This window comes from Apium graveolens, chromosome 4 (genome assembly GCF_009905375.1).
Source record: "Apium graveolens cultivar Ventura chromosome 4, ASM990537v1, whole genome shotgun sequence".
Taxonomy (NCBI): domain Eukaryota; kingdom Viridiplantae; phylum Streptophyta; class Magnoliopsida; order Apiales; family Apiaceae; genus Apium; species Apium graveolens.
The window spans coordinates 312,488,946-312,508,178 of NC_133650.1; the positions used below are offsets into that span (position 1 = coordinate 312,488,946).

General features: G+C 32.4%; 1 pseudogene; it reads left to right on the forward strand.

Annotated features, from left to right (window-relative positions):
- Positions 1 to 3,999: 3,999 nt before the first annotated feature.
- LOC141720170 (protein MRG2-like) lies at positions 4,000 to 10,258 on the forward strand (annotated as a pseudogene).
- The last annotated feature ends 8,975 nt before the right edge of the window (positions 10,259 to 19,233 follow it).

Genomic DNA, 19,233 nt, shown 5'->3' on the forward strand with positions numbered 1-19,233 from the left:
AAGATGCATTATAATTGCAGATCAGTGAACACGATGTACTGTCGATGAATCATTGTTGAGAATTATCAATACAAAGTTCTGGACCCTACTTAGTGCTTCTATTCACAATAGTTTCACTCTTTTTTTTGCACCCGAATTATCAATTTCTTGTGAATGCTTCTTATTGAGTAATTTTGACATCAAAGTTTTAATTTTTTGTTGTTTTATTTTCAACTAAACCTGTCATTGTACAGTAGAGGGTAGTACAATTTTGAACAAAAAACAAAGAGTTTAAAAGTATTTTTTTACTCTTGCTACAATCAAAATTTCCTCTTTTTTTTGTCGGCTACAAGAGTTGAGTGTTTGGCGTGACATATGAGTCAGGAGTCAGAATGTCATAATCAGTGTATTAATTGAGTTGCAATTAAGGTATGAATTGATTGTATTTTTCTTTTGAATTATTTTGTCAAATAAAATTATTTCTCGAAATTATTTGATTAGTTATTTGACCAAAAGATTTCAATTAGTGTCTTGATTGAAGGCTAATATTATATCTTTTATAGATGACTTATTTGATGACATATATTTTGGCCTTTTACATGCCACTTTGTTGGTTCTTTTTGTTAGAATTTATTTTATTTCTTTGTTTTTATGAATTGTATATACATTCATTTGTTATAATAAATTAATATTTATCACGTTTAATTTTCTCTCATTTTTAACATATTCTCCTTATTTTATTTTAATTTTTTAATTTGTTGTTGTTTTCACGATACTTGAAAGAGATTTAATTGGTGTTCTCTTATCAGATTTTAAAACACAATGCTCGCTTTTCAAATTAATTTAACAACAATTTTGGTGACATGAAAGAATTCTCGTAACTTTTGGAAGACACTAGTTTTATTCTTAATTTTACTATAGAATGTAATGTATAGGGACACTCTTTTTCCCCCAAGTTTTTTCATGGGGTTTCACTTTTGAGGGGCTCAAAAAGATTTTTAGTGTGTTATTTTAGACATTCAATTAGATGATATATTTTTATCAATGAGGAAAATTGTTTCTATAGATTTTATTCTCGATTTTTTATCGCTAAAAATATTTCCTAGCATATTTTCTAGCAAATAAAAAAATATAATATGCGAGTTTAAATGGAATAAATGTATAGTATGTGTCTAGGTGCCCGAACATTGAAAACGTTGAAAGTTTTGATTTTTGGTCATAATTTTTATATTTATAACTAACCAATTATCGTTTCACGTAAAACACATTATATTTTCTATTTTTCTCAACTAAAACAACTCATTTTACGAAAATACATGTTTTGTATTTTTTAATTTAACTTTGATGATTAGTTAAGTTGAAATTTTTAACTTGTGGTATAACTAGTATAAATATTTTCAAGACCCTTGAACATAATTTACATATTTTTTAATTTTCATATTTTTTTCCCATAAAAAAGAGCTCTAATTTTTTTTTTCAATCTCCTCTTTAAAGTATTAAAAAAATAGAAGCATTCTTTTTTGAAAAATGAACAAAATATTGTATAAACTGTAAGAATTGTAAAAGGACACGACTGTTCAGCTAAGGACGCGACTAGTGAGAAAAGTTTCAGTTAACATGTATGCGTGTCAACTAGGTCATAATAAACTCTCACTATATAAGAACCTTTCAATGGTGTATTCTCTAAGCCATTGCCGCAAACAACTTAGTATTCTTATATATAGCGCCCCCTAGTTTGTATCTGCAGGTTTTAGGTGCCCCCCAGGGAAATGCCAAAATCAAAAACTGGGGTTGACTTGATGAACTGTTCCTCGGATAATAGTTTTATGAAGTAGACTGACCAGTATCCTCAACCCTTGGATCCACTTCTAGGTTGTGCTCATGACGTTCCCGTAAAGCCACAACTGCAGTAACTGAACCACTTTTAATATTGCCACGTTATTTTTACAACGTATTTCCTTATTTGTTGAAGTGTAGATTTACTTGCTTTCTTAGCGATAGCTATCTTGGCAGACTTAATACAAAAAATTAAAATCTTAACTGATTACATACATTACTATTATTTTATTCTAATAAAAAATAGTAACCAAACTGATCACATGATTACTTGTTTTTAGTCACATGATTTTATGGGCATTGGTGATTTTCTAATTAGTTTATTAACCATATTACATTCTTTTTTGTCCATGAATTTCTATAAATAATTTTCTTAATTTCTATCTCAATTTTATTACCATATAATAATTATAATAAAATGCATTATAATTGCGAATCAGTGAACACTATGTACTGTCGATGAATCATTGTTGAGAATTATCAATACAAAGTTCTCCACCCTAGTTAGTGCTTCTATTCACAATAGTTTCACTCTTTTTTTTTGCACCCCAATTATCAATTTCTTGTGAATGCTTCTTATTGAGTAATTTTGACATCAAAGTTTTAATTATTTGTTGTTTTATTTTCAACGAAACCTCTCATTATACAGTAGAGGGTAGTACAATTTTGAACAAAAAACAAAGAGTTTAAAGATTTCAAAAAAAAACAAAGAGTTTAAAAGTATTTTTTTGACTCTTGCATGCATACAATCAAAGTTTCCTCTTTTTTTGTCGGCTACAAGAGTTAAGTGTTTGGCCTGACATATGAGTCAGGAGTCAGAATGTCATAATTAGTGAATTAATTGAGTTGCAATTAAGGTATGAATTGATTGTATTTTTCTTTTGAATTATTTTGTCAAATAAAATTATTTCTCGAAATTATTAGATTAGTTATTTGACCAAAAGATTTCAATTAGTTTCTTGATTGAAGGCTAATGTTATATCTTTTATAGATGACTTATTTGATGACATATATTTTGGCCTTTTACATGCCACTTTGTTGGTTCTTTTTTTTAGACTTTATTTTATTTCTTTGTTTTTATGAATTGTATGTACATTCGTTTGTTATAATAAATTAATATTTATCAGTTTAATTTTCTCTCATTTTTAACATATTCACCTTATTTTATTTTATTTATTTATTTTGTTGTTATTTTCACGATACTTGAAAGAGATTTAATTGGTGTTCTCTTATCAGATTTTAAGACACAATGCTCGCTTTTCAAATTAATTTAACTACAATTTTGGTGACATGAAGGAATTCTCGTAACTTTTGGAAGACACTAGTTTTATTCTTAATTTTAGTATAGAATGTAATGTTTAGGGGCACTCTTTTTCCCCTAGTTTTTTCATGGGGTTTCACTTTTGAGGGGCTCAAAAAGATTTTTAGTGTGTTATTTTAGACATTCAATTAGATGATATATTTTTATCAATGAGGAAAATTGTTTCTGTAGATTTTATTATCGCTAAAAATATTTCCTAGCATATTTTCTAGCAAATAAAAAAAAATAATATGCGAGTTTAAATGGAATAAATGTATAGTATGTGTGTAGGTGCCCGAACATTGAAAACGTTGAAAGTTTTAATTTTTGGTCATAATTTTTATATTTATAACTAACCAATTATCTTTTCAGGTAAAACACATTATATTTTCTATTTTTCTCAACTAAAACAACTCATTTTACGAAAATACCTGTTTTATATTTTTTAATTCAACTTTGATGATTAGTTAAGTTGAAATTTATAACTTGTGGTATAACTAGTATAAATATTTTCAAGACCCTTGAACATAATTTACATATTTTTTAATTTTCATATTTTTTCCCATAAAAAAAGAGCTATAATTTTTTTTTCAATCTCCTCTTTAAAGTATTAAAAAAAATAGAAGCATTCTTTTTTGAAAAATGAACAAAATATTGTATAAATTGTAAGAATTGTAAAAGGACACGACTGTTCAGCTAAGGACGCGACTAGTGAGAAAAGTTTCAGTTAACATGTATGCGTGTCAACTAGGTCATAATAAACTCTCACTATATAAGAACCTTTCAATCGTGTATTCTCTAAGCCATTGCCGCAAACAACTTAGTATTCTTATATATAGCGCCCCCTAGTTTGTATCTGCAGGTTTTAAGTGCCCCCCAGGGAAATGCCAAAATCAAAAACTGGGGTTGACTTGATGAACTGTTCCTCGGATAATAGTCTTTATGAAGAAGGTGAGAAAGTTTGGGCTTCTTATAGTGACAAATGGTATGAGGCCAAGGTAAAACTTTGTATATTATCATGCATTTTGATGCATTTTAAAAATTTGATTTCTTGTGTCAAGTCTCATTTCCATTAATTTGTAGAAATAACTGTAAAATGGCTTTTCCTCTCTTTGTATCTTTGACATTCTTTGTGGCCGTTTTTTCACAACAAAATGGGTAAAATCATGTTTCTTAATTTCTTTTATAGGTGTTGACGGTTGTTGAATCTAGCATGACAGCAAAGAGATATTTGGTTCATTATCCTGTGAGTATATTGTTGAGAGATTCACGATGCTTTAATAATGGGTTCTCTCTCTTTTAACAAGCAATAACTTATATAACTTTGGAAGTTTAATAGTCATAATCAAAATTTATTGATTTGGTCCCTTCATATGTGCAGGGTTGGAATAAAAGGTGAGTACATATATGTGGAAGCATGCTCCCTTGTCAAACATTGAATCTTGTTGAATTGTGTTTTTTAAGATTTTTTAATGGTGATTGTGTTTGTATACATCTTAAAAAAGTTGCACAATAAAAGAGCAGTGCAACCCATTTTTTGTCAGTGGCAAGACATGGCTACTCGTCCTATATACTCAAACATTAAAAAACCTATTTACATAACAGATGGGATGAATGGCTGGGAACTGATTGTCTGATGAAGTTTACTGATGAGAATATTCAAATTCAGTTGGCTAAGAACACTAAGTCTGGCCATAAGGGAAAAGCCAAGCAATCTAATGAAGATATTCAAAATCAGTTGGCAACGAACACTAAGTCTGGCGATAAGGGAAAAGCAAAGGAGTCTGATGGTTAGAACTATTTGATATTTCATACATTTATACAATAAAATATATGTTACAAGAGTTCTCAATTTTAACTTATAACACGATCAAGTAGCTTGTGGGGATTACATTTTGTTTTTCTTTTTTCAGAAATCTTGTTAGCCGAGGAGAATATGAATATTGAAATTCTAAGAATGCTAAAGAAACAACTAGTGGATGATTCTGAATTTGTAACCCGCCTAGGCAAGGTATTTCAGTCTTTCACTTATAAATTTTAGATGTTTTTCAATTTAATCTCTGCGTTCAAGGTTCAATGAAATAGTGTTGTCGCTATTTTCATTTTTAGCATTCTCTAATGTGATGATGTTAATTATGGTATTGAATTGTCCTGTGTCGCCTAGCAGCTTGTTAAGCTTCCTCGCACCCCAAATGTCGATGACATATTGAAGAAGTACTTTAGGTTCAAAGTGAAAAAGAATAACATGTAAGTTGGTGTTCTATATTTGATGTTCCCTATATGTTTTTAAATTCCTGATGCCAGATTACCTAATTAAGTATTTGTATTTTCCTTTTTGGTTACCGTCATATAATTTTTAAATGTCTTTCATGTAGCATTTTTTGTGCTAATGTGGATGCTGTAGTCATCCATCTTCTGACATGCTTTCTGGTAATAGGTTGAGAGATGAAATACAAGAAATCTTATAGGGGATACGTTATTACTTTGACAAAGCACTTCCTACAATGCTACTGTACAATAACGAGCGCAAACAATACGAAGCATTGAGTGCAGAGAACATCCCTCCTTCAGTAGCATATGGAGCTGAACATTTATTGCGTCTCTTTGGTATGCTTGACTAGTGTTAGTGATGTTTATTAATTCAATTATTTAAGTAGATTTTATGGTACATTCTTTTCATAACGGGATTTAATTTGATAGTATTAGAGTATTAGCATGCATATAATGTGATTACGGAATAATTTCTCACATGTTTCTGTTTTGATTCTATCATCAAATGTTTAAATTCTTTTATCTTATTAGAACAATTACCATATTTATGCCACAATATTCTTTTTTTTTGTTAATTTGATTACATTCTCCAATTATAGTTAAGTTATCGGAGATCCTACAAGATGTAAATATTGAAGAAGAAATGCGGATGAAGCTCGAACATGAGATACTGAGCTTGATAAAATATGTTTTTTCCTTCAAACTACTGTGCAAAAATTTTTGTTATATATTTCTGTGGTTATAAATCTAGTACTTAACCATGCTGTTATGCAGGTTTTTGCAGGAAAATCAAAGTTCTTTTTTCCTTTCTACTTCCCAGACTCCTGAAGATTTGGATGCAGAGAAGAAATAATGATCTAAAGCTATATCACGGCTATCTGGCTGATCGGAAGGTTGATAGTTTTTGGTGGTTCAGATCCCGCTTAGGTTAGATTTATATCCAGGGCGGGCCTAGAGAGTTTTACACTTTTTTGTATTACTATACCCTGGCCTATGTCATTATATATCCCATGTGTAAATGTTTTTAATAGGCTAAATTATCATTGAACACATGACCAACATGCATCTAGGTCATTAAACTCAAAAAAACTTGGTAACTCATCAATTTACTAGAATTAACTTGCTATTTAGTCATTAAACATTAAACTATTTGCACAAAGGTTAACTCAAAAGAAGGAAAATCGACCAACGTGGGTTGGTACTTGGTTGGTTATGATTATAATTGCGATCGACCAACCATGTTGGATGGTTATATTCGGTTGGAAATGAGGATAAAAATCAAAGGATACAGGACTATCATATTTGTGATGGTCTCTTATAGCCCATATTTCTTGTAGTGTTGCCGTAGATTATAAAAAAAATATGTTATTAAAAAGCGAAAAAATAAAATTTGGTTCAGAAACTTGTTGAATTGGAAATAGAAGCCGCCAAATTTTCTACTGAAGCCTGTTATCTGAAAATTACTATTACCCAAAAGATACCTTTAAACAACACACCCAATACATATTATACCTCTTTCTCCATCCTTGAAACTCCGTAATAGGTAAACTCGAAGTTGAAGTTGGATTTAAAGCTTTCGTCTTTGGATCTGAATTTAGTTCATTTCAAGCTTTTATGACATATGTTTATAGTATGAATTCAATATCTTATTTGTATAATTATTAGTTTAATATTTGTAAACCCTCGATTTTTGGGGATTCTTAATTATTTCAATAATTTTAAAATTCGTAATTAATATTTGGAATTCACAATATATGTTAAATATGTCTCTTTGACATTATTTACGTCTTCTCACTTTTGTGTGTTTAATTGGGTTCTTATTTTTTTTTGTTAAATTATGTCTCCTTGTATGTGTATTTCAAATTCCGTGTTTTATGGGTTTGTATTTCAATTGATTATAGTAAGTTTGTTGGTTAGCTTAAGGAATTAGTTTATGTATATTTATTTGAGTTATTTTTCCGATTTTGTATTGTTATATGGTTAGTGGTGGAAGTTCACATGAATTCATCACATGATGATTCTGAATTGGGGTCTTTGCTTTTCTAGCATATATAAAAAAACACACAAAAATAAAAAGTAATGTCGTACCACTTTGGCTAAAATATAACATATCAGAATTAAATATGTTGATTTTTCATATTTTAAAACCATGTCATACCAATTTGTCTCTAATTTCAGCGGAGATTTGCGGCCGAGAGTGCGTGGTCAGCATATGAATTACGATAGACTGCATTCTCCTTTTCAAGTGTCTATTATTAAAAAATGAAATTCTTGACTCAAATTGTACTTAGAGGTACCAAAAAAATTGAAGTAAATGGTTACTCGACTTTAAGTCTACTTTATATATGCATGTTTATTAAGAGTACCCGAACTCCTTCATCTTCCCGATACTTCATCCATAACTTAGAATCATCAAATGAAATTTTATCCAGCATGTTTTCAATCTTTTCCTCGTCAGTGGCATATTTTTTGTACCGATTCTTCTTCATACGGGACTTTTGCACTCTCGAACAAGTATTAAATACTCCTTTTTATCCACTTGTTGCAGTGTTCAGGAATATCGTACCTTTCCTATAATGTGTCAAACATAAAATACATTATTTTGAAGCAAACATATGAATAAAAAGGAATAGATTTTGGTAATAAAGGTTACCAGAACATAATGCAACATTTTGTTCTTTAGTTCTTCTAGAATAACATGCAGTGGACATGAGTAAGAGACACATGATCCTTAACTAGCATCCGCAGAAAATTTCTTATCTCTCATCTAGGCTTCTGCATTTATTCAATTTAATCACCACCTTTTTATTAGAGAGCTCTTTACCTAATTATGATCAACTTTTGCAGGGTAGAGCTCCCCTTCCTTATCTGTTATATCTGCATCTTCCATGAAATGCCTATTCTTGATCCACCAGTCATCCCCCCAACAGGCTATAAAGAAGGTATATGGGCTCAATATTTGGACATATAAAAGAAGTCGTGAACCCGAGAAAGGAGGGAACTCAAAGAAAGATACGTGCACATGGTAGTGCTACTTTAAAGCCTAGGGCTAATAACGAACTCCTACCACGAACTTTTAATATTTTGACACTCCTTTAAATTTTTTAGGAGTTGTCCAGGTATAAAAGATGTAGAAATTTTTTAGGAGCTATACTCTAAATTATCGTACAACTGGGAATTCATGTGTAAATATACCGTATCTGTTCAACTTCTTCTTAATTATCATTTAAAGTAGAGTTTCCTCAACCCTTGGATCAACTTCTAGGTTTTGCTCATGACGTTCCGGTAAAGCCACAACAGCAGTAACTGAACCGCTTTTAATATTGCCACGTTATTTTTACAACTTACTACATGTCAGCTTTAAAAGGTTCCGTGAAGGTGAACTCTTCACTTCCTTATTTGTTGAAGTATAGATTTACTTGCTTTCTTAGCGATCTTGGCAGACTTAATACAAAAAATTAAAATCTTAACTGATTACATACATTACTATTATTTTATTCTAATAAAAAATAGTAACCAAACTGATCACATGATTACTTGTTTTTAGCTTGTGGGGATTACATTTTGTTTTTCTTTTTTCAGAAATCTTGTTAACCGAGGAGAATATGAATATTGAAATTCCAAGAATGCTAAAGAAATCTTGTTAACCGAGGAGAATGATTCTGAATTTGTAACCCGCCTAGGCAAGGTATTTCAGTCTTTCACTTTATAAATTTTAGATGTTTTTCAATTTAATCTCTGGGTTCAAGGTTCGATAAAATAGTGTTGTCGCTATTTTCATTTTTAGCATTCTCTAATGTGATAATGTTAATTATGGTATTGAATTGTCCTGTGTCGCCTAGCAGCTTGTTAAGCTTCCTCGCACCCCAAATGTCGATGACATATTGAAGAAGTACTTTAGGTTCAAAGTGAAAAAGAATAACATGTAAGTTGGTGTTCTATATTTGATGTTCCCTATATGTTTTTAAATTCCTGATGCGAGATTACCTAACTAAGTATTTGTATTTTCCTTTTTGGTTACCGTCATATAATTTTTAAATGTCTTTCATGTAGCATTTTTTGTGCTAATGTGGATGCTGTAGTCATCCATCTTCTGACATGCTTTCTGGTAATAGGTTGAGAGATAAAATATAAGAAATCTTATACGGGATACGTTATTACTTTGACAAAGCACTTCCTACAATGCTACTGTACAATAACGAGCGCAAACAATACGAAGCATTGAGTGCAGAGAACATCCCTCCTTCATCCCTCCTTCAGTAGCATATGGAGCTGAACATTTATTGCGTCTCTTTGGTATGCTTGACTAGTGTTAGTGATGTTTATTAATTCAATTATTTAAGTACATTTTATCTTACATTCTTTTCATAACGAGATTTAATTTGATAGTATTAGAGTATTAGCATGCATATAATGTGATTACGGCATAATTTCTCACATGTTTCTGTTTTGATTCTATCATCAAATGTTTAAATTCTTTTATCTTATTAGAACAATTACCGTATTTATGCCACAATATTCTTTTTTTTTATTAATTTGATTACATTCTCCAATTATAGTTAAGTTACCGGAGATCCTACAAGATATAAATATTGAAGAAGAAATGCGGATGAAGCTCGAACATGAGATACTGGGCTTGATAAAGTATGTTTTTTCCTTCAAACTACTGTGCAAAAATTTTTGTTATATATTTCTGTGGTTATAAATCTAGTACTTAACCATGCTGTTATGCAGGTTTTTGCAGGAAAATCAAAGTACTTTTTTCCTTTCTACTTACCAGACCCCTGAAGATCTGGATGCAGAGAAGAAATAATGATCTAAAGCTATATCACGGCTATCTGGCTGATCGGAAGGTTGATAGTTTGTTGGTGGTTCAGATCCCGCTTAGGTTAGATTTATATCCAGGGCGGGCCTAGAGAGTTTTATACTTTTTTGTATTACTATACCCTGGCCTATGTCATTATATATCGCATGTGTAAATGTTTTTAATAGGCTAAATTATCATTGAACTCATGACCAACATGCATCTAGGTCATTAAACTCAAAAAACTTGCTAACTGATCAATGTACTAGAATTAACTTGCTATTTAGTCATTAAACATTAAACTATTTGCACAAAGGTTAACTCAAAAGAAGGAAAATCGACCAACGTGGGTTGGTACTTGGTTGGTTATGATTATAATTACGATCGACCAACCATGTTGGATGGTTATATTCGGTTGGAAATGAGGATAAAAATCAAAGGATACAGGACTATCATATTTGTGATGGTCTCTTATAGCCCATATTTCTTGTAGTGTTGCCGTAGATTATAAAAAAAATATGTTATTAAAAAGCGAAAAAATAAAATTTGGTTCAGAAACTTGTTGAATTGGAAATAGAAGCCGCCAAATTTTCTACTGAAGCCTGTTATCTGAAAATTACTATTACCCAAAAGATACCTTTAAACAACACACCCAATACATATTATACCTCTTTCTCCATCCTTGAAACTCCGTAATAGGTAAACTCGAAGTTGAAGTTGGATTTAAAGCTTTCGTCTTTGGATCTGAATTTAGTTCATTTCAAGATTTTATGACAAATGTTTATAGTATGAATTCAATATCTTATTTATATAATTATTAGTTTAATATTTGTAAACCCTCGATTTTTGGGGATTCTTAATTATTTCAATAATTTTAAAATTCGTAATTAATATTTGGAATTCACAATATATGTTAAATATGTCTCTTTGACATTATTTACGTCTTCTCACTTTTGTGTGTTTAATTGGGTTCTTATTTTTTTTGTTAAATTATGTCTCCTTGTATGTGTATTTCAAATTCCGTGTTTTATGGGTTTGTATTTCAATTGATTATAGTAAGTTTGTTGGTTAGCTTAAGGAATTAGTTTATGTATATTTATTTGAGTTATTTTTCCGATTTTGTATTGTTATATGGTTAGTGGTGGAAGTTCACATGAATTCATCACATGATGATTCTGAATTGGGGTCTTTGATTTTCTAGCATATATAAAAAACACACAAAAATAAAAAGTAATGTCGTACCACACGGGACTTTTGCACTCTCGAACAAGTATTAAATACTCCTTTTTATCCACTTGTTGCAGTGTTCAGGAATATCATACCTTTCCTATAATGTGTCAAACATAAAATACATTATTTTGAAGCAAACATATGAATAAAAAGGAATAGATTTTGGTAATAAAGGTTACCAGAACATAATGCAACATTTTGTTCTTTAGTTCTTCTAGAATAACATGCAGTGGACATGAGTAAGAGACACATGATCCTTAACTAGCATCCACATAAAATTTCTTATCTCTCGTCTAGGCTTCTGCATTTATTCAATTTAATCACCACCTTTTTATTAAAGAGCTCTTTACCTAATTATGATCAACTTTCGCAGGGTAGAGCTCCCCTTCCGTATCTGTTATATCTGCATCTTCCCTGAAAAGCCTATTCTTGATCCACCAGTCATCCCCCCAAGAGGCTGTAAAGAAGGTATATTGGCTCAATATTTGGACATATAAAAGAAGTCGTGAACCCTAGAAAGGAGGGAACTCAAAGAAAGATACGTGCACAAGGTACTGCTACTTTAAAGCCTAGGGCTAATAACAAACTCCTACCACGAACTTTTAACATTTTGACACTCCTTCTTAATTATCATTTAAAGTAGACTGACCACTATTCTCAACCCTTCGATCAACTTCTAAGTTTTGCTCATGACGTTCCCGTAAAGCCACAAAAGCCCACTTTTAATATTGCCACGTTATTTTTACAACTTACTACATGTCGGCTTTAAAAGGTTCCGTGAAAGTGAACTCTTCACTTCCTTATTTGTTGAAGTGTAGATTTACTTGCTTTCTTAGCGATAGCTATCTTGGCAGACTTAATACAAAAAATTAAAATCTTAACTGATTACATACATTACTATTATTTTATTTTAATAAAAAATAGTAACCAAACTGATCACATGATTACTTGTTTTTAGTCACATGATTTTATGGGCATTACTGATTATCTAATTAGTTTATTAACCATATTACATTCTTTTTTGTCCATGAATTTCTATAAATAATTTTCTTAATTTCTATCTCAATTTTATTACCATATAATAATTATAACAAAATGCATTATAATTGCAGATGAGTGAACACGATGTACTGTCGATGAATCATTGTTGAGAATTATCAATACAAAGTTCTCGACCCTCACTTTCTTTTTAGATTAGTTATTTGACCAAAATATTTCAATTAGTGTCTTGATTGAAGGCTAATGTTATATCTTTTATATGACTTATTTGATGACATATATTTTGGCCTTTTACATGCCACTTTGTTGGTTCTTTTTGTTAGACTTTATTTTATTTCTTTGTTTTTATGAATTGTATGTACATTCGTTTGTTATAATAAATTAATATTTATCACGTTTAATTTTCTCTCATTTTTAACATATTCTCCTTATTTTATTTTATTTTATTTATTTAATTTGTTGTTGTTTTCACGATACTTGAAAGAGATTTAATTGGTGTTCTCTTATCAGATTTTAAAACACAATGCTCGCTTTTCAAATTAATTTAACTACAATTTTGGTGTCATGAAGGAATTCTCGTAACTTTTGGAAGACACTAGTTTTATTCTTAATTATAGTATAGAATGTAATGTATAGGGGCACTCTTTTCCCCCCTAGTTTTTTCATGGGGTTTCACTTTTGAGGGGTTCAAAAAGATTTTTAGTGTGTTATTTTAGACATTCAATTGGATGATATATTTTTATCAATGAGGAAAATTGTTTCTCTAGATTTTATTCTCGATTTTTTATCGCTAAAAATATTTCCTAGAAAATAAAAAATATAATATGCGAGTTTAAATGGAATAAATGTATAGTATGTGTCTAGGTGCCCGAACATTGAAAACGTTGAAAGTTTTAATTTTTGGTCATAATTTTTATATTTATAACTAACCAATTATCTTTTCAGGTAAAACACATTATATTTTCTATTTTTCTCAACTAAAACACCTCTTTTTACGAAAATACCTATTTTGTATTTTTTAATTTAACTTTGATGATTAGTTAAGCTGAAATTTATAACTTGTGGTATAACTAGTATAAATATTTTCAAGACACTTGAACATAATTTACATATTTTTTAATTTTCATATTTTTTCCCATAAAAAAAGAGCTCTAATTTTTTTTTTCAATCTCCTCTTTAAAGTATTAAAAAAAATAGAAGCATTCTTTTTTGAAAAATGAACAAAATATTGTATAAATTGTAAGAATTGTAAAAGGACACGACTGTTCTGCTAAGGACGCGACTAGTGAGAAAAGTTTCAGTTAACATGTATGCGTGTCAACTAGGTCATAATAAACTCTCACTATATAAGAACCTTTCAATCTGTATTCTCTATGCCATTGCCACAAACAACTTAGTATTCTTTGTTGGTTGTTAATCTGAATTATATTATAAATGGCTATTTATTTTGTCTGATTTTCTTAGCACTAGTACTGGTCGTGTGTGACTCGGTCAAGTCAGTAGTTGAGTAGTTGTAGGATCGAGTTTAGTGGGTGAGGTGTAGTAGGAGTCTGTTACTTCTGTTCCTGTTTCTTAGCATATGCACGTTTATGTAAGTCAGTATATATTTGATATTAAGCAATGAATAAACAGCAGCGAGTTTATCGTGCATGAGTTGTTTCTTCTCTGAACAGTTTATATTAAAACACATAATATATATATAATCTGTGAGTAAGAATCCTAGAATTGGTATCAGAGCCTGGTGAGAAGGTGAATGCCAAAGTACATGCCAAGAATGACGACACTGGAGACAAGCAAGGCGAAAAGTGGTTCATTTGGACTGAATTACCCAATGCTGATGAAAGAAAATTACACAGCTTGGGCGATGAAAATGATGGTGTTCATGTAGGCGCATGGGGTGTGGGAGGCTGTGGAACCCAGCGATCCCAAAGCAGCGAAAGATGAAAAAATGGATAAGGTAGCCTTGGCCATGATATACCAAGGCATACCAGAGGAGATGCTACTCTCACTTGCAGCAAAAAGGACCTCCAAGGAAGCATGGGATGCTCTTAAAATAATGTGTCAAGGAGCCGATCGAGTGAAGGCAGCAAGGGTACAAACGATGAAGGCAGAGTTTGAAACACTCAGTATGAAAGATAGCGAACAAATTGATGACTATTGTATGAAATTAAATGGGCTGGTCACTAATATAAGAGCACTGGGTGAAGAAGTAACTGAATTATATGTCGTTAAAAAATTGTTGAGATCAGTTCCAGCAAAATTCCTCCAGATCGCGTCCACCATTGAACAATTCGGAAACCTGGACACAATGTCTATAGAGGAAGCTGTTGCTTCTCTGAAGGCGCATGAAGAAAGGGTAAAAGGAAAATCAGAAACGGGTAGAGGACAACTGCTACTTACAGAAGAGGAATGGAATAAAAGAGAATGTGAAGATAAGAAGTTGTTACTGACCAAGGAAGAATGACAAAGACGGACAAACAACAATGATACAGGTGGAAGTCAGAGACGGAGGGGAGGAAGAGATAAGAGCAGAATTCAGTGCTATAACTGTGGCATCTATGGACATTTCGCAGCTGAGTGTCACAGACCAAGGAAAAATAAAGAAACAAGGCAAGAGGTGAACATGACGCGTATGGAAGACGAAGAACCAGCCTTATTACTTTCCAAACATGACAAAGAAGAAGGGGACGTAATGTTGTTAAACGAAAAACAAGTAACGCATGCACTCTTGACAGAATATGATCGAAAACAAGCTGAATCCAACTTGTGGTATCTCGACAATGGAGCAAGCAATCATATGACGGGTTATAAATCAAAATTTTCAGAATTAAATGAAGAAATCACTGGCCTTGTGCGTTTTGGATACGACTCAACGGTGCAAATCAAAGGAAAAGGTTCAATTACTTTCCGGTGCAAAAATGGAGAGGAACGCATCTTATATGAGGTATATTATATTCCTGATCTTTGCAGTAATATTATTAGCTTGGGACAATTATCTGAAAGGGGAAATAAGGTAGTACTAAAAGGTGATTATTTATGGGTTTTTGATAAATGTGAGAAACTCCTTATGAAAGTGAAAAGGTCTCCAAACAGATTATATAAGTTGTTGGTGGAATCTGTTAAACCAAAATGCTTACTGTCGAGTACAGACGAGATTGCACACATGTGGCACTTACGCCTTGGGCACGTAAACTACAGGGCTATGATGTTGATGTCAAAAGACCATATGGTAAGAGGAATGCCGAGAATTAATCTGTGCAAAAATGTGTGTCATGGCTGTTTAATGGGAAAGCAGGCAAGAAAACAATTCCCATCCCAAAGCAGTTACTGTGCAACACATATTTTGGATTTAGTCCATGGAGATCTTTGTGGGCCTATAACACCACAAACTGCTTCTGGAAACAAATACTTCTTTTTACTTGTTGATGATTACAGCAGATACATGTGGGTGTATTTGTTAAAAGGCAAGGATGACACACTAAATGCATTCAAGAATTTCTGTGCTATGGTGGGAAATAAGCCGGGTAAGAAAGTAAAGGTTTTCAGAACTGATCGCGGAGGTGAATTCTGTTTAAATGAATTCAAAGCTTACTGTGAAGGAAATGGGATCGAGAGACACTACACTGCACCTTATACGCCCCAGCAGAATGGGATTGTTGAAAGACGTAACAGAATTGTAGTGGAGATGGCTCGCAGCTGCATGAAGGAGATGAATATTCCCTCGAAATTGTGGGGTGAGGCGATTAGACATGCAGTGTACTTGTTAAACAGGTTACCCACTCGAGCATTGTCTGGACAGACTCCATTTGAAGCATAGTTCGAGGAAAAGCCAAACATTGGACATGTCCGTGTGTTTGGGTGTATCGTTCATATGAAGGTACCAAGCATTCATACCGGAAAGCTAGACGACAGGAGTATGAAGGTGGTTAATTTGGGGAAGGAGCCCGGAACTAAAGCCTATCGTCTATACGATCCAGTGAAAAATAAGGTTCATGTAAGCAGGGATGTGGTATTTGAAGAAGACAAAAGGTGGGCATGGAGCGATCAAGGTGAATTCTCCCGCGACAATGTAGAATCAAACGTATTTGATGTCCCAGAGATGAATGGAGCCAGTAAAGAAACCATACACGAATCAGATGCAGAGGAGAGTACTGAGAATGATCATGATGTTAGCCACACACCGGAGCAGTCAGATGGAGAAACCAGTACAGAACATGACTCGAACCAAAGCTCTACACCAGTACTAAATACACCAGTGTCAAGTCCCTCAACTGCCGAAGTCAACAGTGAGAATTATGATGGAAGTGAGCCTCCAAGAAAATTCAGAAGTATAGCAGATATATATAACAACACAGAGCTCGTCGAACTAGACGAAGAGCTGCTCTTGATGGGGGTTGATGATCCTACAAGTTACAAGCAGGCAAACAAGGAAGCGGAGTGGAAAGCAGCCATGATGCAAGAAATGGAATCCATAGAAAGAAATAAAACTTGGCATTTGACTGAACTTCCTAAGGGACATAAAGCTATCGGTCTTAAATGGATTTACAAGCTCAAACGAGATGCTGATGGAAATATTGTAAAACACAAAGCAAGGCTCGTCGCGAGAGGTTATGTTCAAGAACAAGGAGTTGACTTCGATGAAATTTTCGCTCCTGTAACACGCATTGAAATAGTTCGTCTCTTACTAGCTTTGGCAACCTGGAATAGTTGGAAAGTACATCATCTAGATGTTAAAACGGCTTTCTTGAATGGGGAGATACACGAGGAAGTGTATGTAAGTCAGCCAGAGGGATTTGAATGAAAAGGAAAGGAACATCTTGTCTACAAATTGGCCAAAGCATTGTATGGCCTAAGACAAGCACCCCGTGCCTGGTATGCAAAGCATAACGAGTGTCTTGAAAGCTTAGACTTTGTAAGATGTCCATATGAACACGCTGTCTACACAAGAAAAAATGGTGATGATGTGATTATTGTCGGAGTATACGTGGATGATCTTTTGATTACAAGTTCAAAGGCAACAGTTGTTGAAGATTTCAAGAAGCAGATGAGTAGCAGATTCGAAATGACAGATTTGGGAGAGCTGAGCTATTACTTGGGGATAGAGGTTCAACAAGGAAATGGATTTACAGAGCTTAAGCAAGCTGGATATGCGAGAAAGATTCTTAAAAAGGCTGGTATGGCAAGTTATAACGCCTCAAAATATCCCATGGATCCAAGTCTACAAATGAGTAAAGATGAAGGTGGGAAAATAGTGAATGCCACTGATTATAAGAGCCTGGTCGGGTGCTTGAGATACCTGGTTCACACCAGGCCGGACATCTCCTACGCTGTAGGAATAGCTAGTAGATATATCCCATGTGTAAATGTTTTTAATAGGCTAAATCATCACTGAACTCATGACCAACATGCATCTAGGTCATTAAACTCAAAAAACTTGCTAACTGATCAATGTACTAGAATTAACTTGATATTTAGTCATTAAACATTAAACTTTTTGCACAAAGGTTAACTCAAAACAAGGAAAATCGACGAACGTGGGTTGGTACTTGGTTGGTTATGATTATAATTGCGATTGACCAACCATGTTGGATGGTTATATTCGGTTGGAAATGAGGATAAAAATCAAAGGATACAGGACTATCATATTTGTGATGGTCTCTTATAGCCCATATTTCTTGTAGTGTTGCCGTAGATTATAAAAAAATATGTTATTAAAAAGCAAAAAAATAAAATTTGGTTCAGAAACTTGTAGAATTGGAAATAGAAGCCGCCAAATTTTCTACTGAATATCTAAAAATTACTATTACCCAAAAGATACCTTTAAACAACACACCCAATACATATTATACCTCTTTCTCCATCCTTGAAACTCCGTAATAGGTAAACTCGAAGTTGAAGTTGGATTTAAAGCTTTCGTCTTTGGATCTGAATTTAGTTCGTTTCAAGCTTTTATGACATTTGTTTATAGTATAAATTCAATATCTTATTTGTATAATTATTAGTTTAATATTTGTAAACCCTCGATTTTTGGGGATTCTTAATTATTTCAATAATTTTAAATTTCGTAATTAATATTTGGAATTCACAATATATGTTAAATATATCTCTTTGACATTATTTACGTCTTTTCACTTTTGTGTGTTTAATTGGGTTCTTATTTTTTTTTGTTAAATTATGTCTCCTTGTATGTGTGTTTCAAATTCCGTGTTTTATGGGTTTGTATTTCAATTGATTATAGTATGTTTGTTGGTTAGCTTAAGGAATTAGTTTATGTATATTTATTTGAGTTATTTTTCCGATTTTGTATTATTATATGGTTAGTGGTGGAAGTTCACATGAATTCATCACATGATGATTCTGAATTGGGGTCTTTGCTTTTCTAGCATATATAAAAAAACACACAAAAATAAAAAGTAATGTCGTACCACTTTGGCTAAAATATAACATATCAGAATTAAATGTGTTGATTTTTCATATTTTAAAAACATGTCATACCAGTTTGTCTCTAATTTTAGCGGAGATTTGCTGCCGAGAGTGCGTGGTCAGCATATGAATTACGATAGACTGCATTCTCCTTTTCAAGTGTCTATTATTAAAAAATGAAATTCTTGACTCAAATTGTACTTAGAGGTACCAAAAAAATTGAAGTAAATGGTTACTCAACTTTAAGTCTACTTTATATATGCATGTTTATTAAGAGTCCCCGAACTCCTTCATCTTCCCGATACTTCATCCATAACTTAGAATCATCAAATGAAATTTTATCCGGTATGGTTTCAATCCTTTCCTCGTCAGTGGCATATTTTTTGTACCG